The sequence below is a fragment of the Athene noctua genome, chromosome 17, assembly GCF_965140245.1.
Source record: "Athene noctua chromosome 17, bAthNoc1.hap1.1, whole genome shotgun sequence".
Taxonomy (NCBI): domain Eukaryota; kingdom Metazoa; phylum Chordata; class Aves; order Strigiformes; family Strigidae; genus Athene; species Athene noctua.
The window spans coordinates 3,516,662-3,543,594 of NC_134053.1; the positions used below are offsets into that span (position 1 = coordinate 3,516,662).

The 26,933-nt window shown below is 40.1% G+C and overlaps 1 long non-coding RNA gene across 1 annotated transcript; it reads right to left on the reverse strand.

Moving 5' to 3' along the window:
- Window positions 1-1,383: 1,383 nt before the first annotated feature.
- On the reverse strand, window positions 1,384-26,086 carry LOC141967259 (uncharacterized). Its single transcript, XR_012634671.1, has 5 exons — window positions 25,793-26,086; window positions 13,141-13,251; window positions 4,998-5,088; window positions 3,086-3,249; window positions 1,384-1,501 (listed from the first exon to the last, which is right to left on the reverse strand). It is a non-coding gene; the product is annotated as an uncharacterized LOC141967259 (long non-coding RNA).
- Between the last annotated feature and the right edge of the window lie 847 nt (window positions 26,087-26,933).

Sequence of the window (26,933 nt, forward strand, 5' to 3'; positions counted from 1 at the left end):
TCCTGGGATCATTAACACAACCTTATAACACTTCGCCCTATGTAGCGGAAAGAATTATACAATCCTTTTATGAAATGTCTAAAAAGTGTTTACAATTCCACCCCAAATTAATGTGGCGCTTTTTTTTTTTTTTAATGTAAAGTAAACATCCCATAATTCTTAATTCTGTTCTCAAAGTTATTTTCAACCTTTGAAGGGATTCACTTGCTAGTGACTTGGCAGTGTCAAGCAAATGTTCGACTTTTATTCTGACACTTCTTGAAGAATTTGATTGAAACTATATATGTCAAGATAACACCCAACAAAGTGCTCCTCTTGCGTTTGTTTCAAGATATTTTTGGAAACAACAGAGGCGACCTTGGATGGAGCTGCTTTTCCAATTTAGGACTTCATTTGGTCTAAGAGAGTAAAATCATACTCTAATCCTTTTGTGTACCCACAAATAAGACAGCTTTAGTTTATGCTATTGTAGAATTGTTTTTCTGTACCTTCTTTGCAGTGTCGATCTGTTTAGGCTAAGAATTATTTTAGATAATTGACAGTTCCTTTCAAATGTACATATAAATAGTCCTCCCATGTAGCGCATATCCCTTCAAAATATTGTGTAATCTAAACAAACAGTGGTCCTTTATGTAATGCCTTTGGTCCTTCAGAACTAGTGTTAATAAATAAGCGTTAGCCTTTGTCTTTGCTTATGGACATGAAGAATCTGATTTCAAGCCAGAGCTCACACAGACTTGATGTAAAGTCTAAATGAGGAGAGTGGTAATGCTGGTGAATGCTCTGTGATGGGACTGCCACCTGTCCCGATCCCAGGAGAAATATTGTTTGTCAAGCTTCAAGTTTAAAAGCCAAGGGTAGGAGCCAGGTTCTCTGTACATCTAGAGTGGGGTGATTGTTTTCTTCTGGCTTTGGTTTGCCAGCTGTGCAATTGTATCTGTAAAATTTTATTACATCTAATCACTTTAAGATGTTTTAAATAGTTTGCACTTCATTTGCAATATAATCGATATATTTTAATTCATTTGTATTACTCTCTGCTGTAGGCACACTGCACTCGGTACCAAAATGGAATTAGTTTGTTGCAATGATAATGCAATTTTGCTGCTGTGAATAAACCCAGAATTGACAGAGTACAGTATTCTTGTAATTTATCCTGTACAATATTTACTCTTTTCAGTAATAATGTTGTCCAGTGTTACTGAATGATCCAATACAAAGTATAATATGGAAACTAAATCTAGACATGCCAGTGGAATCCATCTGACATAAGCGATATATGCAAATGCAGATGTAAATATACTACTTGGGAGGATATTGTTAATATTCATTTGATCACACTTGGTGTCAATGCATATTTTTGTAGCTCTATTACATACTTACTGTGACTGATGGCTCAAGTTCTAACTCCAGAATATCCAGTTTGGTGATTGTATGGCCTTGTCATGTAAAGTAACTGTGGACAGCTGAAGAGAAGCAAATCTTAAGTGATCCTGTGAACCTGTATGTGTGTGAGCATGACTGCGTTAGCATATGCACAAAGCAGGGTGAAATAAACTATTTGGTATAGCAACTTTCATCACAGAATCTCAAAATAATTTAACAAAAACCTCTGAGTAAAGTCTATACAGCCAGATAAAAGTTGCTGCTATTGACATTATTTTCCAGATGAACAAACCACAACATGGAACGAAATAGAAGCAAAACTGGGAATCTAGTCCTTGTCCCTGGGCTGTGGTCTCAGGGTGTGGCCAGAATTCCCAACCTGTTCTCCCTGAGAAACCTCCTGAGTCTTGTCCTGAGCGTGGCTGTTCAGACCCCCCAACCCTCATCCTAGCCCGAGGTTTGGTTTATTTTAACATAAAGGAATGATATAGCAAACGTCACAGCATTTCCCAGGGCAGTAGTCAGTGTCCTAGCTTTGACTATCCTCAGCTGACCCCTGCACTCCCTAGAAGTAATTCAGAAGTAAAATCTCTGTACACTTGCAATGTGATAATTCATTGAAATGTGTAACGGAAGAGTCCTAACAGATACAGATAAACAAATATGATGCAGACAAATGTAAAGCCGTTTCCTGGAGGAGTTTTTAATTAAATTGTAACAAGGAAATTCAGACATAAAAAGCATCACAACTACCTTTGAGCTAATGGAGTCAACAAAACTAAACGCGAGGTTTTCTCTTACCCTGAGATCTTTTTATAATCCTAGAGAGATAAATATCAGGAGAAACAGTCTGAAATAGAAACATTCTGTGTGTGCATGTGCACGCATGCATGCAAACGAAGATTAGGTCTCTCAGTTCTCTCAGTTATAAACCTGGGGCAACTTGTTATTTGTGTGCCTCTTCTGTGTACATTTTCAGCTTTTTACAAGTGTCTGTGCCGTAGCTGAAACACTTTGATTATATAACCTAGCACAGAAATAACAGGAAATTTTCTTTTTTCTTAAACATCTAGAGGAAATGAAGAGATTTTGAATATTATTCAATGTTTTCTTCAAAAAAATGTAAAGATGCATGCATGTGAAAGCACTACCAGAGGAAAACGGGCTGGGTTAGGACATGGGAAGCCACGAGAGAGTTTGTGCTGCTGGTTTATTGCCCCAGGCAGCTCCGGACAGAGCTGCTGCTTCTGCTTGGCTGATCTACTCCTCAGTGTACTGGTACAGAACTAGTTGGAATTAGACATCAAACAGAAAGCCAGATTTATCACTGGAGCACTAAATTTTGCTTTTTTATGTGAGAACAAATCCAGGGTAACCTCAGTTAATGAATAACCCAGTCAGTGGTGATAGCTCCTGTTTAGTCTGATAAATTTGGCCTTAAACAAAACCTGAACTTACATGCATATACCACAGGGGAGTAAAACCGTTTTCTCCAAGAAAAATTTCAGTCTCAACCGAACAAAAAAAATCAAATGTTCATATTATTTCTGAAAAATCATGTTTAAAAAAACCCAACTTAATGCAAAGTTAAATTTTTCAAAAGAAAACATACTTTTTGAAAAAATAAAAGGTTCTTTAGTCAATACAAAAAAATAAAACCAACTCGAATAGCTTTGATGGAAATGTTCTCCTTACTTACAAGATGTACAGCCTGTTACTGTGTTGTGCCATTAGAATCAGATGAACTCTTCACAGCAGGCTCAGTTTATAGCATTATATTCTCCAAGGAGAGGCATGGATACCAGAGTTTCATAATAAGGGAATTTTTCTTTGATACAGCAGCTGAATCAGAGCCCATTTTACCTGCAAATACATAGTGCTGGTGCAATTTATCTTTGAAACAATCCATATGGGTACATCCAGTTTTTATAAAAGGGCATTCAACAAATAGAGTGGTTTGCAATGTTATTGCTTCACTGATGCATAAATATTGAATATCTAAACACATCATTAGCTAATTAAATTTGGGGTGATTATTGGCCGGAGATGAAGCACAGAGTAAATAAGGCTGGATTAAGCCTGCCCTCTTACTGCACATGCTATGGTTGCTCCGTGAATACAATGAGGATGTAGGTTTCCAGGAGATTAAATCCAGCAATAATTTGCACCTGGAATCTAAAAGAAGGCCAAAAAACATTAGATGGAGCTTCTTAAATTGCAGAGTGCTGCACAGGCTGTATGGAGCTTAAGCCAAAGCTTCTTCAAAACCAAAATATCTCCAGTAAAGTCATAGTGAGAATTCTGCTTTTAACTGAAATCATTACTTGGTATATACTAATTCATTCTGTAAACCAAAACTCACAAAATGCTGTTTCAAAAGAGAAACCTCATATACATGAACTCCACACACTCACTCCTGCTGTTACACCAGAGCCAGCAGTTATCCCAGCCAACCTGCCCGAAACAGAGCCATCAGAAAACACCTTCTACATAAAATATTTTATTTTCCCATAGGACTGCTGTTTCATAGCCACCACTGCACTAATGGCAAAAAAAAAAAAAAAAATCAGTCCCCACACCCATGTTTCTCCAGTTGTAACCACCTTGTGCTTCATCAGCAAACTGCCTGGATGACTGACCGTGTGTTACGAGTTTTGGAGACCTGACCCATCTGAAATCCCTTTTTCAAGGCTTGTTTGCAGCCACACATTGTTGACACACAAGTCCACAAACGCAGTATGCAGGCTATAATTTTTTAAAAATGAATTATTATTTTAAGTGCTGTCAACAAGCTAAAGGATCTACACGAAGGTGAGTGAGCTAGTGAAAGAACATGCAAGAAGCTGGGTCCTGGGCAGAGCACACTCACTCCCACTTCCAGTGCCTGTGGAGCAAAACTGGAAAGAAAAGCCAGACTGCCTTGATAGAAAGCCTATGAAAGACAGCAGCTTTGCATTCAACAGAATTCTGGGCCAGGTGATTTAAAAAAATCCATGTTAGCATATTTATTGATGTGTTATACTAGCATACAGTGATAGACGTTACTGCATGCTTAGGAAAAACCAACTGGTAGCCTGGTGGAACTTCTCTGCTCTGTGGTACCATCGTCTAAACCAGCTTGCAGTTATTGTGAAAACATGTTTTCAGCTGTATTGGCACAACTCTCTGTGGGGCTGCATGGTCAGGCTTATCACAGCCTCTTGGTGAAAGATGATTATTAACTCAGTTACTCACTTTATAGACACAAATAACTGTAAAAGCACAACCAAAGGGGTAGAGAGCAGCAGGCAAGGAGATGGGAGCAAGTGGGCAGGGACACAGAGAACCAGGGTCTGGAGCTTTCCTAAACTGCCTTTGCTGTCAAAGAAAACGTTCTGTAGAACTGCACCTATGTCTGCAGTTCCTAGTGTTTTCAATGTGCTTCAGCGATCAGCTCAAGACAGGCTGAAGACAAATTAGAAAAATAACAACTGCTTTATTAAAAAGCTCATAAGCAAAGGTGACATCTCGCCTTCATCAAAACCTGCTCCCCTAAGGGGATGTTGAGTGATCACAGAGTTAAATAACAGAAAAACAAGACAGAAACTTTTTATCATCTAAGAAATGCTTACCAGGTGATCAGCATTGGAAGGCAGGAAATTAATCCTCGTAGCTTCTGATTTGCTTTGTCAGAGGTGTCCTGCTCCTCTCATTTGTGTGATTCTCAAAAAAATGAAATACAAAGATGCAGAATGATCACCCGAGCTTTTGATTTTGAGGGAATGCTTTTCCCTCCATAAACTCATTATCCTCCCCTCACAGAGCGTATGCATCTATTAAACTAGAACATAAAGTTCTGGGAATCTGTCTGCTTGCATGATGGTATAAATGAGCCTAAGTCACTTTCCTGATGTAATGTCTTGGACAGATCCCTTTCGATTTCCTGAACAACCACAGAGAAAACAGACTGCCCTAATTAGTGTACCCCATCATTTACATTAAGCTTTCTCGTTGTAAGGCAGGACTTAATGAGTTTTCCTGAGTGCAACATTAATGCCCAGACACATTGTACACGTTCTGTAAGGCTGATAGCTAATATGAGGTAAAATACAACAATAGGGAGATTATTAAAATGGTTATGTAAAAAACAGTGGAAAACTCCAAAATACTGGAATCTAGTTATGGGTTATTATGTAATTCAAGTAGGCAATATTTTTCAGTCTCTTAAGCAATGAAAATTTAAGATATGTAATAAACCCTACATCATCATGCATCTTGTTTATGGTCAGCTTAAGATATGAGTGCATGACTGATAATGCACTGTGGCAGCCTGGTTTGGATAGATGCCTTTGCAAAAATCAGAGAGAGACACTGCAAAGGAAACATTTGTCACAGTATTTTCCCCAGCAAATGTTTTCATCCTGAACTTTGTTAAAAATATACATAACTAATACAAATGTAATAAGAGCATACATAACTACTAACAGCAATTCATGCAATATCATGAAGAGATGCATGAATAAAAAAGTCTTACAAGATCAAAATGTCTCCTCATAGGAAATGCTAGTCTCCTTATGATTAATTGCATGGCAGTTATTAGGGGAATGATTCACTGATGCTATAACTCCTGTGAACTGAATGAACTAACCTCTTTTGAGTCACACAAGTCACACCTAGCTAGGAGAAAAGAGTCCGACCCAAATAATCCATAATTAGATCATCAGCTGCTAACACGATTGATCTCCTGAGATTTGGGGTGGCCTAAGCTGCCATCATTCTCCAGCTGCAGCTCAGAGAACAGATTTCATTCTTGAAAGAAAAATTTTTAAAGGACATGTGGAATACTAAATAAATGATGCTGGATATCCATCTTCTTGGAATTATTTTAGTTGCTCTTAATATGTAATCAGAAATCAGATTATGATTTTGTCAAGCAGAACAGCAATTGTAGTATTGCTCATATAACTGGGGGTCTGCTTGCCGCTTTTTATTGTACTTTGCAGGAAAATTCAGGTGCTGTTCAAATAGATTTAAGTTCTTAATAACAGGTTCAATCTGCCAAAAGTTCAGCTGCAAAGATATTCTTCACACAAATCCATTTTTAGAAAGTAGAAAACCTGAAGTTTTGAAACAATGGAAATCAGTACTGAAGTTATAAAAGAATGAATTTCCATCTTATTCTTACATATTGGGTATTTAATATCTATTGCCTTTTAAGAACATGATATTCTTGGGTAATTCAAATTGGTACACTCTGTTTCTAGTGCTACTTTTCCAGTGGTCAGTATGTAAATGTAGCAGGTTACCTATGGCTTTGAAATTTCACATGATATCTCTAACAGTAGAAATATTTCAATTTTAGTAGCTTATGATGCAATTAAACTAAAACTGTTACGTGCAAAAGTTTTAATTTTACTTAGAACCTTATTCACAGCACAGTCTGTGATTATTAACTCTATTTGAAAAAGAAAACATTATTGGTATCAGGTACAAATAAAACTAATTCCTTTCCAAAACCATCTATATTAAATCAAGCACAAACATACTGAGGCACACAGGAACCTTCAGAAAGATCAGAAGGCCCTCACACTAGCTGCAGTGGTTTTTTTCCTCATTTCTATGGCATATGTTGTATCAGAAATCACAGTTAAAAGAAATTTCATGCTCAAAATTGAAATCTTTTCTCACATTTTACTCAGCCAAAATTCCTGTGATGGCAGAATTAAATTTGGGCTTGTTCTCAAATGGTAAGGAAGTTACAATATGGAACAATTACCATTTTTTTTAATTCCTAACTACAAAGACTGTTACTTTCTCTGAACATTTTTAATCATCTTAAAGAATCATCAGTAGCTGTCAAATAAGTCCATTGTCTCTGCCCAGAATTTCTCAGGAATTTTTTTTAGAGGAACTTGCATATGTACTGATCTAGAAGAAATAATTAATCCTTTTTTGTAAAATGCAATGAGTATAGCAGATGGGAAGTGACATTCACTTACAAAAACTTAGATGTAAGCAACTTCTTAACCTCAGCTGAGACTCTCTTTTTCCCACAACAGATAGAAAGGTGAACTGCTACCTTAGGGCTAGATCAGGCACCACATCCAAAAATTAAATTCCAGCCTGGTCAGACTCAGACTGGGGAGAGAACAATTTCAGTGATTTCAAAGTCTTTGTCTTCTGCCAATATTTTAATTTTCTTGCAGTAAAAATATCCCTAGAGGAAAAGATCTCACTGCATGTAACTTTTTTTCTGTTGAGTCATTTGATTTGTTTATGTATCCTATGTAGAGGTGTAGTTTTACAAAATGCCTTCTGCGTGCAGGAAGAACTCCTCTCTAAACAGATTCTCTACCTGAGCATCAGGGAAAGAAATGAATCTGTAGCTGATGACATTTCAAGGGCAAGGAAAACAACTGTTCAGAGGAGAATTGTCTGATTTGGTTCGTGTTTATTTTTACTTATATCTAGCAATCTGCTCTCCGACAGAAGACGCTTATTTGCAGAAGAGAGGACTGTCTCCTTTTTGGACTGATGCCCGATCTGGAGAAAAGGTGCCACTAAGGACAAGAGGTATGTCTTAAGTATGTATTGGCTAATGAAATAGGTGCCTAGTGTTGTAGAAGCAACTGTATGTGTCATATATGTTAACTACCTAAGGCTAAATTCTTCATGTCTTTCCCATCACGCTTCTTACCCACTAGCTAACATCAGCTAAATCTGCCTTCCACTCAGGAGTACACATTCCAAAGTAAAATATTCCACATGTGGAATTTTAGAATTAATTATTCCCAAATAACTTGTGTAGAGAAGCTCAAGGGTACAGCTCGGTTAATGTATTTTACACACACTTACTGCCAAGTTAGAGGGCTTTACAACTTCACAAGAAATTTTTTCCTTTCAGGAACTGTTTGGAGAAACTTTTCCAATTGTAGTATCCTGTAATGAATGTCTGAATAACTCCAGGTTGCAAACTGAAGTAAAACAGATTGTAGCAGACTGGTGAATAGGTTAAGAAGCAGAAAAGACATGTTTCTTTTTGCCGCAACTGAATCATGAAGAAAAATGCAAAAGAGAAAAATCAACTTCCATCTGCTTAAGGCTCAACCCTTATTTTTAGGTTATTTCTACCGTAGTGATTTTGTCTTGCAAACTCTTTCATGTAAGACATGAAATAATGTCGAGTTACTGGTGTGCCAGCTATGGTATCCAGTAGTTACTGAATATAAACCCAAGTGTTTGCGTTCTCCAAGTCTTTGCCTCAGGAATATCTTTAAACATAATAGTCTCTGCCTGTTGGCTTGCCTTCTCATGGGGAGGGTGACAGAACATTTTGTGTTCTCTTATCTTCAATAGCAATGAAACAGGAGGAGCTCCACAATGCGAAACCAAATCTACTGCTATTAATACAACATCCCAGCCACAGAGAAGAGATTTGTTTATTTACCAAAGCTAGAGATGCCTCTCTGACCTTTCCAGAGCTTGTGTGCTTTAGCTGGGAATAGATTCCTCAGAACTGGGTGCTCTTTTTAAAAATATACAGTAAAAAACATACACACACACCCCCGAAACAGAGCCCAGGCTGTATCCCAAATTGCATGAAATGACACACAGCTTTGAATAGTTAGAATAAGTCTAACTAGGGCACAGTCCATATTCAGTTTTGATTACTTTGCTAGTGCACAGAGATCAGTCAGCTTTCCAAAGCCCACTCGCCTTTCTTACTGCCACTCAGTGACACATTTAGCTGACTATAACCATACATGGGCCCACTTTCTGTCTGAGGCCTAACATCTCTCTGCAGCCTAAGAAACCTGTCAGTATAGATTTTTTTTCTTCCTTGCATAATTAAAAGGAGCTTCAGACTGTAAGATATTTGGTTTAAAAAAAAAAAAAATCAACAATGAGATTGTCTTCTTCTGGAACTCACCCTGCTTTACCTGTGCTTTAAACCAGTGAAAATCGTTACATACACAAATCAAAATGTGTTTAACTCTATTTTTCAGTGATAATCACTCAACAATATATAAAAGGAAAACAATAGTTATGCCAGCTCCTCCTCCAACTACAACAGAAGGCAGCACACAGTCTTAGGAAGACCCAGTCTTATCTGACAGCTGTCAGATAAGCTCTGAGCATGCTTGCTTAACTGAGCCCTCCAAAGACCAAGGCTATAGCTGGTATTCTAAAATCCCAGTCTGGGTTTAAGGTGCTACAGCTGGTTCCCTGCTCCTGCTGTCCCTGCCCCTGTGCAGCTGTGTCACCCCTCAATCATGGTGGCACCAGTGCTCTTGCAGCAGAATCACAAGCCACATCACAGAGCTCTTCACCTGAAAAGTAACGCAAGGAAAAAAGTTCAGCCAGTCTCGTTCAGCATTCAGTTCACAGTGTGACTGACCTGTCTGTGAGCTGTACTGGTAATATTGCTTGTAGGGCTGAACACTGAATCTACCTGGTTAAAATCAGCTTTTTCTTCCCTGAATAACTTTCCAGTGCCTGTACCAATACAATGAGGGAGGATACAGGGATGGAGACCGGCAGCAAAGTGTAAGGTGGGAGCATGACTTCTTTTGGCAAAAGTAACAGATTTGGGGCGGCTTAAGTTGTTATTTGAACTATGTGTTATGTCAAAGTTTTGTTTTGATTATCATATTACTTATTGTTTTCTAGACTTTACATACAGGGTCCTGTGGTTTGACAATGCCAGTCACCTGTAGAATTAGAAATAAAAGCCAAGAGTCTAAAATAACTGTAATTTCTCTATAACCATTGGACAATATTATCTATAAATAAAACGTTCAAAATATTATTCTCAACCATACAGCAGCTTGGAAGGCCAAAAAACTGTCTTTCATTACTCTAGAAACTACTTCACACCTTTGAAGGAATTGGTTTAGCAGTGATGCATCCCCTCATGCTCTGACCAACTTCACACTTCATTTTTTATTGAAATCTAAGTAACAGGCTTTGGGGACCTTGTCTGTATTCCTTCCTACTCAAGTCTGTTCCCATCTGCCTGCTCCCCTCAGTGACTTTAGAATACTTTTGTGTTACCAGAACTACTGCTGCTTCCCAGTCAAACTTCCCACACTGGTCTCTAAAACTGCACTCCCTACTTTTGCATGTTCAGTTTCTGTATCTGCTAGTGCATGAATAAGTGCTTGTTTTTATGCACAGAATTTACTATGACCATTTTTACAATTTGTGTTAGGGCGGACAACTCTGTACACATAGACAAGCTCTGTCTCCATGGAAAACTGCCAAAAAGCATCTGATCCCCGTAATTAGGAGAAGGTTTTGTGAGGAACCTGTGGGAAGGGGTCCCCCACCCCGCCTGATCTGCAGCTGGGGTTTCTCCCTGGCAGTTGAGACCGGTGATGTGAGAGGTTAGTTGAGAGTAGGAGCAGATTCCTGTGGGGCTTCACCAGACAAATTCCAATCGAGCAAAAGGTTGCTACAGCAACTCTGAGCCTCCCGAGATACAGAAATTATTGTAATGGCTGCTGAAATGCCTCCCTACTGCTCTGAGACAGGATAAGGAAAGTCCTTCCCTTTGATACAGAACGGTTACCCACTGCCACACTTTTTCCATCAGCTCTACACAAGCAACAGGTTTCCTGAACTTGCTCAGGAGCTGATGGCTGCCTTTCCTTCCAAAGCAAGATGCAGTTTCTCATTTGCTTGTAATGCAAACATTGAAATAATAAACCTAAACACCAAACAACAAGGACTACAGTTCCAACACTTTTTTTCCCATGGAGACAGCAAGAGAAAAAACAAATCATATGACAAAAGTTAATATACTGCTGAGTGGGCTGAACAGAATATAGAAACCTGTACAAAGCCAAAATATCTATTTTCCAGACTAGAGTTTGTGGTTTTCAAAAACCACATAGATACAAAAAAACATAAACAAAGCAAAAGGGGACAAAACCCCTCATAGCTTCTCAATGACTGTCCAGTAGTTTTTTGGCTGCCTCCAGCCTGCGCATGTTTTCCTCTGGCATCTGGCCCACTCACAGTTCGTTCAGTCCACTGGACTACGTAATAAATACCAGACAGAGATGATGCTTTAGACAGAACGGGAACACTTGTGACCTAAACAGGTCCTGAATCTAGAATGGGGTGGACTGAGGATAATCACGGCACAGAAACAGCAAGTATCAGTGTACACCATAAGTGGATAATCTCTCTCAAAATTACCGTTTCCCTCCTTTTCACTTTTCAGCCACTCAGTTTGCTCTTGAAGCCAAAGATGAAAGCAGTAGAATCAATTGTCTGAAGCAGTACCTGTGCTTACCTGAAATAACTGGATGGCTTTTAAAATTATTTCTTTAAAAAAGAAGTCACAACTTTTGTACAGCTGCTCAATTTAAACCTGAGCATTGCATTTTGGCCACAACAAAAAAGGATCAAATTCCTCTGGGTATAAATCCAGCAAAATCGATAGTTACCTCCTGGCTGAATTTGGCCCAACATGCCTAGAACATCCTTTGGGATTGTTCAGTTCCAAGTATTGCACTAATTCAATCTCCCACAGTTGCCAAATGCTGTAATGTTCGGTGTCAGCATGCGGCATTTTAGATTTTTTGACACAAGCTTGGTCTTTTGTTAATAGAGTATTTCATTGGTTTCTTACTTTTTGCCAGGGCTATGAGCTTTTGGATTAACTCTGCAAACCTTGAGAACAAACTATGCTTTCAGCAAGTCAAAATAGCTTGCTCAAGTCAGAGAAAATTTTTGTTTTTCTTCCCTCGGTTTTGTGTCGACTGTGAAGATGATTCTCGGAGATCAAGAAAAGCATATAATGTTTAAAACAAAACATTTGTTAACTAAGGATTTCCTGGATTTTTCTGCTTTCTTATTTATACTGTGTCCTGGACCTTGTGAAATCACTGTTTAACTTCCAGTATTATTTATGGAAGCCAGCCTGTTGCCGTTTCCAGATCTTACAAAGAACTTTCAGTTTGCAGTTTCAGTACCAGGTGCATAGTCCTGGCTTAAATTAATCAACTAAAAAGTAACATACAGTAAGAACTTTACCGTCTCATACTCTGACTGAATCTTCACAGGTAGGATTTTTCTGCCTCTAAGCTATCTCATTAGGGTGAGGTTCCTGAGTCCTGAAAGCTCCTCTTCTGTGACAGTTTGGGACTGCACAGCCTTTTCAGTGCAGCAGAGGTGAGTACTAGTTTTGGAGCATTTCTGTTGTGCACAAAGATCTGAAATATTAGCCTCTTAGTTATCAATACAAAAGACTAACTGCCTAAGCATGGAAATAGATTTTAGGAAATTAATAATTTCTATGAGGCTTTGCATGCTGCCGCTATTGATCAAAACTCTTCAATCCATGATAGAAAGAAGTAGACAAGGAATAATGATTTAGCACACTGTGTCCAACTTCTGTGCTGTCGGTGTGACTACTCTGACTTACAACCATGGTGAAAAAAACAGCTTCAAGTGTAACCCTCCTCGGCATATGGGCCCTGGATTTGCATGCTGTAGCATTACGCACTCCCATTCACAGCTGCATAAACTAAGTGTAAAGTAATTTTAAAACGTCAGCAAATGAGAAACCAATGTTTTACATTCATTTAGCATGAATAGAAATGACCATGTATACGGTACAAGGCAGTACAGAATCAGGTTGATGAAGTTTCTGTGCCTGCTGTCTAAGCAAGGCTGTTAATGGTTGCGCAACACAGAGCATTAATGAAAATGAGAGAGGGAGCAATAATAAGTAAATTATTTAAAACTGTTCACATGCTCTCTTACCTTACAGTCCTCTTGTCTGACACCTATAGCTTTATGTCACGTGACAGACATGGATTCATTGCTCAGACTTCAACATCACACCAACATCAGCTGTAGCTCCTCAGGAGTCTCCTAGGATGACAGATAAAGGTTTACAATCTGATGATAACCCATCTGGATGTTAGTAGGATGGAAAATACTTTTTTGAAAACCTGGGGAAATACATCCCAAAAGTCTTTATTTAAAAGAGAAAGTATTAAGACTGCCAAATCAAGCACGCACCGAAAATTTCAAGATTAGATAAAGAAGCCAGGAAGCATGTAATTAAAGATTACTTTAGGGCATATACATGGAAAGGCAACCTTTATTCTGGCATTTTCTAACTTCAGTGTGCTTGCAAATTATTCATATTTTGGCAAAGATTTTGTATATGTAAAATGTATATATTATATATAGAACCGAATTAATCTCTGATACATTTTTGCCTCATAAATACAGTTTCCTGTTTCCATGCTAGAATCTACAGCATTAACATATTCAGATGCCAGTTACTGGATTTATTAACTTCTTGATAATCCAAAGGCTGAGCCTGGACGTGCTCAGTCTCTTCAAATTTCAGTCTTATCTAGCATTTTTTCTAAGCCACACGGATAAATTATCTCAATGTCCTGAGGTAAAGTGATTCTCTTGTCCAGGGCCTCTGAACTGCTCCAGTATTATTTTTTTGTGCTTCATCTGTCATACATTTATGAGCTCAATTAAAACTGATGAACAGAAATTTTTTTCTCTGTTTCACTAACTCAATTTTTCAAAAACATATAATGCTGAAACAAGGATTGTTAAACAAAAGAAGTAGCTTTAAAAACACTGCTTTAACAAGAGTGTGGCCAGTTTATTTCAGTGTGCAACGACCCACATAAAGAAAGACCAACACAGTGAATCTGAAAATAATCTTTGCGTAGAATTAGAAAAGTGGAAGAAAGGCTGGAGAGGGAGACACACTAATTCATCTTCTTGCAAATTATATAAGAATGTGACATATTCATAGGCACTTGAACAGATTATTTTGTTCTGCAGAAGAAAGCAAAAAAAAATTTCCTATAAATTTTTTCCTGTAAACTTTTGAAAAATAATTTGAGTTAATAAATTATAAAAGAAAAACATATTTAACTTTTATGGCATTCAAATTTTGAGTTTGCACACGGTTCATTTTCATTCATGTCCTTTTTCTGTAATATAAATGTTCTGCACAAGCAGCAAAACTGCTCTTGGTTGCTTTGTAACTGCTCAGTATCTCAAAGCCTTTAAAGTGGAAGTAAGTTTCTCTGAGTATTACGCAAACACTTCAGTCCCATTTAATTCAGTGAAAACTGAGGCACACAGAGTCAGGCATTGAAGCTTCTGTTAAATCTGAGAGCAGAGCACAGAACCTTCAGTATTCCATCTGCACACACATTCCTCAGCCTTCTTCCTTCTTTCCTGCGTATGTACACTTACAGGAAAAAAAAAAAAAAAAAAAAAAAAGGCAGGCACTTCACTAAGCATCCTCTGACATGCTTAGAGAACTGATGAGTCCACAGAGCACAGAAAACCTGTATTCAAGATGCCAAGAACACTAAACATGTTAGAATCAGGAAATCCTGGTTTGCCTCCATTGAGAGGTCAGTGAAAGATAATTGTGTACGTTTGCTGCTCGTTACTCAAATATAACTTCCTTACAACAATACACATTACTTCATCTCCAAAGGTCAACGAATTACTCTTTAGTTCCTTCCAAATGCCTGCACAGTGAACTTTGCCATTTTTAATACACATTTCTCGGCAAAGAACTGGTGGTACAGGTTTGAGGCTTAGAATTCTCAACCTGGAAACACCTTTCACTGCAATGTATTTCTAACACTACCCATGCAGCTTTGTAACTGTCAGGCCCGAGCAGAGACTTCTCCCTGTAGTGTTCATCCACAATTTGCACAGAACCTTGCACAAGCTAAGCACGTAAGGAGTTCAGCTATCAATTTTCTGGAATCCTCTTGCAGTACAAATGATTAGCCAATGTATTGAACCTGAAACACAAATGCAAAGATTCGGATTTAGGAAAACTGAGATGTGCTGTCCTCTGAAGTGTGACCATGGTTAACAGCAGTTTGGATGAGTAACTTACTGTGTGTTGGCAATTGCTTCGCTTAAAAAAAAAAAAAGAGGACCTCAGGTGGAAATATTGCAAGTCAACAGCTTGTCAAAGCTGCATATATGCACAGAGAATGGTATGAATGAACACAGCCCTGATCTTGTGAGTTAAACTACACAGCTGCTGACTCCCCTTTTCATCCATGTGGTGCCCACTGAAACCAGGCCTGCTTGTATGGATACTCAACCCAGCCTACAGGTTTGGGGGCTATATTCTGAACCAGTGTGGATAGTTTGAATAGCACTAGAAATCTCCATGCAGAAGCAGGACAGCAGGGTTTAACTTAGCAGGTAGTGGAATGCACAAGCACAGCACAGAGACAAGACTGGGGAATTAGGCTGCTGGCAAGTAGCAGCTGAAAGCTGATTGAATACAACAGATTGGGCTTTCATACTGGACAGATAGGCAGCAGCTATTTAAATGAAGTATTAACAATTTTACTCTTAATTATTTCCAAACCTTCCTGCTAATACAGACTCAGTATGACATGTATTTTGGCCTCAGTTAATTATTTGCTCTTTCTGTATGAATCCACTTAAAAGAAAGCTGAATGGTTTGTTGAGAATTTCTGCCTATTTAAAATCATTCTTTTAAGTGCTTGGCTTCTTTCTTCAAACAGCTGTCATGGAAGTAACTGAATATATACCTCACAAAAACGTTCACTTTCTCCATTTCAAGTGGAATTTCTTTCTGAAATGACACTGCCCCACAAGCCAACAAATGGTCATCATTCTGGCCCAGTGGCAGGTGGGAGGCCATGAAACTCCAGTGCTAAAAGTGGAAACTTTATGCCTTCAGAAAAGGGAGATTGCTATCTTGTCAGTTTTGGTCTGGGAGGATCTGAGTTTGTGGCATTTCTATGTACAGAACAGCTTTTTCTAGAATTTTCTGAAAGTACATTACTTACAAGTTTTATTTCAGATACTTACATAGTTAGTCATGTGAAAGCCACAACAGCTGGTTTACACCTCAAAGAATAAACAATTACTAATAAAAACGTCAAACCTCTCCCAAACATCTCTGAAATAAGAGAATGACCTTCCAAAATACGTTTCAGCAGACTGTTTTAATGCAGCTGCTTCCAAAAGTGAGCCCCTGAGCTTTGTTTTCATATCTGTATTTTCTATATATCCTTCCTGACACTCTCTTGTACCTGGGATCTCTCATCAATACTAATCCAACACGGATCCAGGGTAGACACACAATAGCACTTGTGACAAATAGGACAGAATGTACTATATGACATTTATTCAGCTTGTGTGAGGACAGACGCATAAAGATTATATAGCAGCATAAAGTAAAAAAAGGTTCGTGTAGACAACACATGATCTAGCGTAAAGACTGCTGACTGGCACAGAGCCAACCCATCAAAAAATCTGATACATATTTTTACTGTCAGAGTGAATTTATAGCCTGAGATTTTTATATTCCCTTCATAAAAACCCCTTCAAAGTCTGCTTTGTATTTCATCATGCTCAGGAAAGGAAGAATGTCCTCTCACCAAACTGAAGTGAGAATTAATTTAACTGAGTCTCTTCCCTAATCAGAATAATTGAACTGATTCTTCTTTGAGCCAAAACAGCAAAAAAGTAAACTACTGGTATTGCTTTGGTTTACCATGGTCTACAGGCCTCTTTCTGGGATGATTCAGAAGGAATTAAAATGTACAGAAACAGTAACAAACGACAATCTCATATGTGTCAACCAGGATCAAACAAAAGGATTAACTGGAAAGTTTCAGGTGGTGACCACAGCTTTGCAAGCAAAAATTGTAAACGTATAGGAGATAAGGGATTTAATTTAAAAGTTGGACATAGCATTTAGCAACAGTTGAGATGCGTTGCATAAATCCCTAGCCACACTGAAAGGTACAGGTCTTTCTCTTTCCCATCAGCCAAGATGTCTGTGCAGAAAGAAGAAACACAGAAGCAACAGAAGTTGTTAAAGGCTCCGGCATATCATACTCAGCACAAGGTGGCTATAAAACACCCAGGTTTAGTATTTTGAGGCCTTAAAAAGTGTCACAAGGTAGAACCACCCTGAACTTATCTCTCAAACAGGATACTGAATGCTCCAAGTTTTCTTATGGATGATGAGCATCCAGAGGCTTTAACAGAATACCTGTCAGATTACCACGGCTCAGTGAGTGTGGACATTTTGAAAAAAGTAGTACTTGCCTTTAAAGGTCTGTCTAAGCAGTGGAGATCTTCCAGCTTTGCAGAGCAGCGTGGGGTTCTGCACAGCAAATATGAATTCGCAAATCCGCTTATCCCTTCCTACAGTTGTCATAAACAGGTGCTACATTAATACAGGCCAGAAACAATTCGTGTCTTTACAATTCTCAATGAGATTTACATTTGTCTTTTCTTCTTGGTCTTTTCTGTGACATTCAAAATGTGAAAATTCTTGTATACGCAAGGTAATCAAGTTCACATTTGGGAATGGTACATGAATTCAACATACTGCCCTGAGGCTCAGGCCTGAAGGAATTTCAACTGTGCAGAGATGGAATATGTGAAGACAGAAATGTGAGGAACATGGCAATGTTGCTGTCTGTGAGAATAGATGGGCATTACTGGATTGATAAAAATAGCATAGGGAGGTAGAGGTGCATGTAAAATTATATCATAATATAACAATAGTGCTTCACACTGCTTTTGCACAGGTATAAAGAGCTACACAAGCATTGTTGTTGTTCAATGCTGCCAGAAAGTCCCCAGATGAAGGCAGCACCAACCAGTATGACTGAGCCAATGTGGGGTAGCAACAATTCTTACTGTATTCTTTCAGTGACTGCCGCAAGATTTCTGGCTGCCACACCTAAATTATTCCTGGAGTACCTGGTGCTCCTCCTCCACCTCCTGCATGGCTGGTTGAAGCTACATCCTGGCCCAAATAGTGCAGCTAGTCCCAACAAGTACGGTAAACAGTCCAAAGCATTCTTGGCACAGTGAAGCAGAAGTGAGCAACAATTGCCTTTTAGCAGTTGCTATCCAAAAGAGACAGCATATCTTTTCCAGTTATGGATTCTGGATAAAAATTATGAACTCCAGATAGACAGTTTGTACTGTACCTTCCATTTCAGCTACAGATGTGAAACAGATTCTTGAATTTGCAGTCAGAACAAGGTAGGACAATGTCTCTAATGCTTTCTCTTTGCAGACAGTGGAAAAGAAAATCAGTGTTCTCCACAGTGGAGTGAGTTTTAATCCAAGCTTCATTTCACTACTCCATTGAAGGCAACGTTACACAAATGTGTCCAAAAAGCACAATTTGATACTGTATGTTTTTCACATTTTCTGTGCTATAAACAAGAAAATTAGATTATTTCATTTTTTCATTCTATTTAATCATCCTTTCATACCTCATATTTATCTCTTTGTCTGCGTATCACTATATTGTCTTTGAATGTTGTTGCTAAATGCCATTATTTTTATTGTACAAATAGGGCACAGAGAGACAAAATGCTTATCCACATGGGCCAGTGTTAGAGCTAGAGCTGTGAGGTTTTTTAATTCTAACCCACTATTTGTTAACAAAAAGTTTCATCTACTATGCACTTGAATTTAAAACATTATTTTGCCCAGTTCAGAGATACTGTATTATGTCTCCAGCTGGCTTTTTCTTAGAGCTATACAGCTGGAGTACAAAAGTGTTCTGAAATGTCCCAAATGAATTTCAAATGAATATAAGAAATAGGCAAGGATATGCATGATACATGCAGGATATGTATCTAGGGAAATCACAGAGATCTAGTTTCCACTAGTTGGTTATACATAAATTATTTAGGCAATCTTAGTAAGCCTGTTGACTTGCTGGAGGCAAAGATATCTATTCTGGGTGTACTTAGGGTCAGGATTAACTCATGAAACTTGGATGGCATTGCCCATGAAACAGCTAGAATAATTTCAGCAACCTCATTCAAAAATTAGGTAGTTTTGGGTTTGTTTTTTTTTTTAAATTATTTTTAATATTTTGTTTTCCTTAACAAAGAGGACAAGATTTTTGAAAATCATGTGATAAATGTCTTACAAAACTACACTAGAAACTATTTAGGGTGACTGGAGAAGAAACAGGACTGGGAGCCAGGAGACTATTTCTATTTCTGTTTCTAGTTCTGCCATAGACTGTGTGACTATGACTTTGAACCTCAGCTCCCATTTTTGTGAAACAGGGATGATAATACTGTTTCCTCAGGGATATTGTATAATATAATTTCATTAAGGTTTGCGAAATGCTTGAGATCCTTCAAGCTGCAAAAGCAAATTATTAATCAAGTAACAGTAATCACAGTATCAGCACTACTACTACTATTATTAATAATAATAATGTTTGTAATGTTATTAATATTGAATTACATGCTCAACAGCTTTGTTCTTATAAAAAGCCCAACATGCACGTAGCTCACTTCTAGGAACAAAAATGCTGCCGGCTTAGTTTCAACATGGGAGTGGAAAAGAATTATTGAAGTTCTTCATCTGAGCAATTGTAGGTGGTAAAAATTAATATCTTTTCAATGATGATTTGTGACATAAGAGCAGAAGCAGCTTTAAGAGCTTAACAGTATTTTTAAAAATATGAGTCAGGAGGGGTTTTCTTTTTCTAACAGAACTGGGGAAAAACAACACCAAAACACTCAGGAGTTAAACAATCTTTTAGAAACCCAGAACCTTAAAATAGAACAAGTATTGTAGGTCAGGATAATTTGAGTTCACATGCAACATAATTGACATACAAGAAATCTATGCATAAACAACAGGGAAAATCAGATCTCTTATACTGGCAGCCTTGAGCTCTGACAGATTAATCGTAAGAATTTTTGTTCTGTGAATGACCAAAAACTACCACAGGCAATTTGGGAGGTTTAAAGCACCTTTGAAAATCCATCATTTTTGTGAATTGTATTGAATGGTAGAAATGAGGTGAGGAAGCAGAAACATGGAAGATCAATATAGCATTTATTCCACTAAAGAAAAATGCGTTCAGATTTGGTTAGAGTCACATTAATAGAGAATGAAGGCAGCCTAGCAGTTTTCCTTTTCCTCCTGAACAGCCCATGTTAGGAAACGGGTGTGAAGACCTTAAGAAAGGTAGGGGAAGGTGACAGACACAGTGTAATTGCACCCATTAATCTTACCACGGAAATATTGCCTTTTGAAAAACAAAACCCATGTGGATTGTGGGTTACACAGGTATCTGATTGTTCAGACTGCAAGAATTTAACTGGTAAACCAAACAGAGCATTTGGTTTCAATTCCTCATTTTGTCTTATTTCATGAGAGAGAAAAAAAATTCAACACAAAAGAATTTTATATTAAATAGAATTTCCAAAATTCTATTTAATATACCACATAACCAATCAAAGAGCTTGTCTAATGGTGTACAATAATTTTAACAATGTCTGAGAACTGAAGTGTGTTACTTCACTATCTTACTAAGAACTATCTATGAGTTTGGAGTAAATCCTCCACCAGAAACACAGAAAGTAACTTCAGCTTATGTCATATCACAGAATGTCACAAGTCTGATAAAAGTGGTAGTCATGTGCCATTAGTCCCAAACAATGGCAAAAAATGAAGTAATCACCATGACTAATAAAAGCTTTTCAGTCTTACATTACTGCTACTCACCTACATGGAGTGCATCTGGATGTCTTCCTTTCAACCTTGAAAAGTCAGAGAGAGTGTGGCTTTTCATTGTGATTCAGTAAATATATGAAATATGGTATGATCACAGCTATGATACCCCAGTTAGCCATCAACTTGTTACAGATAGAAAATGTAGGGCAATTTTACAACACCTTGCAAACAACAAACTCTGCCATTTTATAAATATTGTGCCTGGCCACACAGCCCCCCACAGGCTTGGTAGCATGCCTAGCCCCTTCTACAGAGAGAAAACTTGAGATCCAGAAGCACACAAGGGATATTTACACAAGAAAAAATGGCAGCTAGCTGCCAAATTAATCAGAATTAGACCTTAATTAGATGGAAAATTCAGGTCAGGATGAGATAAGAATTCAAAGCTCATGGGCACCAGCCAGTGCTTCATTTCTAAAAATGTGCATTTTTAAGATAGCAGTCAAGCTGATTTCCCTTTAAGAAAAAAGACTTGGCCATCAAATAAGGATAAACTATTTTTTCAGATATGCATGATGGATCTTGGTTCTGATACAACGTTGTTCTCTCCCATACTTCTAGGTCTCCTGTTGACATGGGATAGACAGAAAGATTTTTCCAAACAGGGAAAAGGAGATTATTGTAGCAAATAACTCTATTGGAGTCTTCGCTGACAAACTAAGTGACTATCCATAGGATACAGAAATGAAAGAATAAATCTACCAAGCCAAATTGTGATCTCTTATAGTTACTGTCATTGAGATGAGAAGGTCTCTTGTCTCTTTTACACTACCAAGGCAGCAAGCAGCTGCTTGTGCAGGAACAGTGATCCAGTTCTAGAAATCTCCCAGCAGCAACACTACCCTTTGTATTCACAGTCTCTCAGTCTCAGTGGAAGTCAGATTCTACCTGCTGCTGATGGAGGAACACACATTGCCTAGAAATAACAGTTATTCAGAATAAACTCAGATTATCTTAATTATCAAAATTTAAACTAATATTTTATCACTGATTTTTCTACTGGGTTTGTGTAATTGTTTCATCTCAGTATTTTTGCATTTTGCTGTTTAAGCTATAAGCTTCTTAAAGGGGAAGAGGGGAAAAAAAACCCCTTGACATAATACCATGAAATCAAAGAGCAAGCTGACTGGAAAAAAGAGTTACTATATTTAAACTGCATTATCCTATGACAGAACTGCAGTTTTAAAACCTTTCCACTTTGATACAGCACTTCTGCAGTATTTTAATATGTCTTAGTAGATTTCAAGTGGCTGAAACATTTTAATAACCATAATTTAAGAGGAATAAAATAGTACCGTAGGAGGAAGAAACAATGTCCCCATTTGTCACTCATGAAGACTTGTATTTGAAATCAGCTGGAGTAATAAGAGCAATGAGTTTGGTGGTCTCAACTTAAGCCCTGTTAGGCAACTAGCCAGTCTGCAAAAATCATGACATAATTTGGCACAGTTAAGCAGAATAATATAACTGTGTCTATGACCACCGAAACGAGATCCAGGCCTGAAATAGGAAGGCTATTGCAGGTCAGCATTCAGGTGTATTGGCTCAACAAACTGGCGTTTTGTGTAGTGCCCTTCTGTGCTGCATTTAGCTCCAGTAAAAACTATTAATCTTCTTTGAAAATTGAGCTACGAAACATATGTTTTTGTGTACAGCAAGAGACAATTCACATTACGACCAGTAACTCTACAGTGAATCTGCTTTGCAGCAATAGGGATGACTTAATGTTATTGCAATTTGAAGGAAAGCATCCTGCAGTCCTCTCTCAGGCCAAATTCCCATTTACTTCAATTAGTAAGCATTACAGGAACCATTTTAATGCTGCTGCCTGATGTGTTGGCTGCTTCTTCTAATATATTACAGAAAAAAAAAAAAAGAGAGTAGGCCAAATGTATGAATGGTATACTTCCATTATGTGAATGGAATTTCATCAAGGCCAAAGCTGGCCCAGTTTGCTGTGTTTCTTTCCAAGGTACCACTCTAAGGGGTGCCACTCTAAAAACGAACTGCAACTTCACTTCACAGCAGCAAAATACACTGGTTTCCTTCTTCCTTAAAATGGAGAATATAAAGCTATCTGTACCTGTTGGAAGTATTAATCACCTGGAAGCTTTCATGGGCTTTTTAAGGCAGAACTGAGGTGCTGTCATTCTGATTTGGGTCAAGATAACCATCTTCCTTAAGAAACAAGACAAATTTCATAGGAAACTTTATGAATCCTTGCATAGTGATTGGAAATAACACTGATTTCAATCCACAATTCTAAATTTGTATCATATCAAGTGATGCCAAAATTAGCAGGTACTGCTTCTGGTGCAGTATCTACATGGGTATTTGTAGTTCATTCTGTACTATGCTGTCTAGACCAAGCATTGTATCTGCAAATGTCTTTCAAATGTGCACCTGTCAGAAGATCTTTAATGATTTGGAGGGTAGCACCTACAAAGAAATCCTCACTGGTCAGCTAGCATCGGTCTTGCACATCTGTGGAAAGACAGAGAAGCAATCCTGAAGGAGATGCAGTTTATTCTGCTCTGGAAGAGAAAGACCTGTAGAACAGTTCTCAGCTCAGTCATTCTTCTCTCAAAATCCACTGAGCCATAAGAGAACATAGGACAGAAATAAACACAGGCAGAAGACTGTGCTTTCAGGTTCTGTTCTAGATTTTATGCAGGGTCTATGTTCAAAAGGTGGGGAAAAAGGGCAAGAATCACGTCCTCTATTTGTAGCGGATGAATGAGAAACAATGGAAGTGGAGTTGTCAAACTGTAGCTGAACAAGTGAATCCCAGAGAATGCCAAGAGTTCGCTAGATTCACTAGAATGCAAACTCCCTTAGCTTTCCTAGCAGTATTTCTGCCTGTTAACAAGTTAGACTGAAAGGGCACCATATCTACTTTATTATAGACTCTGCCAAGCTCTAATTGCACATGCCGTGGTTCTGGTATGCTTAAAATAATTTTCCATAAGCCTTTTTGGAAACGGGCACAAAAAGGAAACCAACAATGACATACAAAGTATATCACAGGGAGAAATAATATGAAATATGACCCGAGTTTCTTTCTAATACCAGTTGGTTTTGAAAATTGTCACTGATGCTTAATTGTATTGCTTTTTTTACATTTTAAAAATAATACTTAAAGATAGTAAGCAAATGAAATGCAGGACTTTCAAGTCCTTTACATGTGCCCTTGCATATGAAGGCTAGCAAAATATGCTTGGGTGTAAAAACATTGCTGTGGTATTTTTACAAAAAGCTTACATATAATGCAGGCTGTGTCAACGTGGTAGAAGGGAGGAAACTACTCCTATAGATGTACTGTGCTGTCAGTGAAATATGTTGATTCAAGGAGCTGGCATTATTCCGTACATTATGATTGTCAAAATTATGTATTTTTTTATGTTGCATATGCACGTAATATGGGGGCTGACACTAAGTCTATCATGCAGAGGTGTCTGAACACAGAGGTGCATACGTACATACTTGTGTGTTAGAGGATGCTGAAAACTTAGGTGTGGGTTAGGTGGGCCTGTGACAGGCATCGATCAGCAGTTTTGCTGGCAGTGAGTGCATATTTTCAAATATATTGTTTTGTAAGTATTAATTTCAGATGCATGTGCACCTTGGGACTACTGTTATGTTTTGGGGATGATGGGATCATGTTCATACAATATAAAGTATTAAAACTAGGTGAGAAACAGGAAACTATATAAACCATATAAAACTGTTCTGTTGACATTTTTTACCCCTGTAACAGTCAGGGTATGTCTATATACGTGCAGTGTGAGGTAGTGGTACGAGAAACAACATAACTGTATTCAGCAACATTTGGCCATACTGATTAATCCTGATGATAAGCAAGATAAAATTAATACAGGCAAGGCATGGAATAAGTGATTGTCACACCTGAACTAGATCATCAAATCTAATTTGTGGATTTTTATTCAGAACTGCCCTGCCAAGTGTAGACATGCTGTCAAGTTATCCTTCCCTGGACGTTGGCTACAGAGGAGTCTCTTGGGGCAGCTGTACTTTTGCTAGAAAGGATATAGGGCCACACATACCTTAGAACATTGCAATTTTATATTGGCTGTCCCCTCTCATTACTCCTTTTGCTAACACAGAGGTAAAACTAAGATATTTTCCTTTGAGATCAGACATACAGTATCTTACAGCGTGGTGCTGTGGGTGGCTTGTAAGAGCAATGGATATGCAGATTGTATGTAGGATCTGTATTTATGTAAGCCAGCACACATGTAGAGATCAGCTTTTATACTTGCACATGCATATAACAAGAACATCGCTCGGCACCAAGTGTTTTTAAGGGAAGGTATTTATACTGTGCACTGAATTGCTTGCTGTGTTGTGTATGCATTGCAGGTGTCATTAATGTCAGCTGGTGCCGATCTCAGTTTGCGTTGTGTTCATTGAAGTTTCTGTGAATTACAGGGTGGGATGGCTAAATCCGTCGGTTTTCGGTGTTCTATATTGGTTTGCGAGTCTGTGCCAGTTATCGAGATAGCGTGCCGAGGAAAGCTGGCACCTCACACCACTCACGCTGCTGAACTCACACTGTGCGGTCTGTACCTCCTTACGTTATCTCTGTGCGAGCCCGAGCTGAGGGTGCGTGTCACGGCTCTGCCGGCGGGGCAGCGGGCGATGGCGGAGGCGGGAATCGGGGAGGTTGTGCCCAAGACACGGCTCAGGTCAGCGCAGGGGCAGGACCTCCGAGCAACGAAGCCCCTGGGTGCCGGCGCGGAGGGACACGGCCCTCAGGCCTCCGTGCCGCGCTCACGGCGGGGTGAGGCTCCTGCCACCACAGAAGCGAGGGCAGCCCCACACTCACCCTTCGGCTGGATGAGGCTCCTGTCACGACAGAAGTCAGGGCAGCTCCCACAGGCAGGCTGACACTTCTGTCACGACATGCGCCGGGGCAGCTCCGCGCCGCGCCCAGCCGCCTGTCGCGACAGGGCGGGCGGCGGGCAGCTTCCCCTCAGGCACCGCCAGGCGCGGGTTGAGGCCGGGACAGCGGGCGGGCAGCCGCGGCGGTTCACGCCGGGGCAGGGAAAGAGGAGAGGGGACGGGGGGGCGGGAAAGCGGCCACCCCACCTGCGGGCCTCTCCCACTGCGGAGCGGAAGCGCCGCCGCCGCCGCATGAGGCCTGCATCACCCGCCTCCGCCGCCGCCTCCGAGCCGAGGGCGGGCGGGCGGCCGCGCTGCGCAGGGGCCGCGCCAGGGGCCGCCGTCACCGCCCCAGCGCCGCGGGCGGGGCCGCGCCTTCGCCCCGCCCCGCGCCGCGCGGCCCGCCAATGAGCGGCGTCCACATGCCGCGGCGGCGAGAGGGGCCCGGGCGGCCCGGCCGCCGGGAGTTACATTAGAGCAGCCGCCGCCGGCGCGCGACCGGAGCGAGCGGGAGGCAGCGGCGGGGCCGGGCGGGCTCGAGCCGTGACGGCGACAGCGGCCTGGGCTGGCGAGGGGAGGATCGCGCCGCTAGAGCGGGGGGGGAGGGCGGGCCATTCCGACCCTTCCCGGCGGAGGCGAGGCGGGCGGGCGGCGGGGCGACTGCGCCTTTTTCTCCCCCCCCCGCCGCCTCTGGAGGCGAGCGGAGCGAGGCGTGCCGTTATCGCCCTCCGCGGGGGCGGCTCGGAGCTTGGGGAGGCGAACGGAGAGGCCGCTCGGCCAGCTGGACGCGGCCCGGCCCCGCGCAGGCACCCGCCGAGCCTCCCGCACGCCCTCCCGCGCCCCTCCGGCCGCAGCGGCTCCGGGGGCCCGCGCCGCTCTTCCCTCAGCTGCCCGCCCGGGGCCGGGGGGCGCCTGAAGCCCCGCTCAGCCCCGGCTCGGCTCTCTCGGAGGGCGTGTGGGGTGGGAGGGGGGCGGGGGCTGATTTTTTTCTTTTTTTTTGATCCGCTTTCCTTTTTTTTTTTTTGAATTTTTCATTTTGTTTTTTTCCTCCCCCTCCTGCCTCCTCCGGGCAGAGCGAGGCGCTG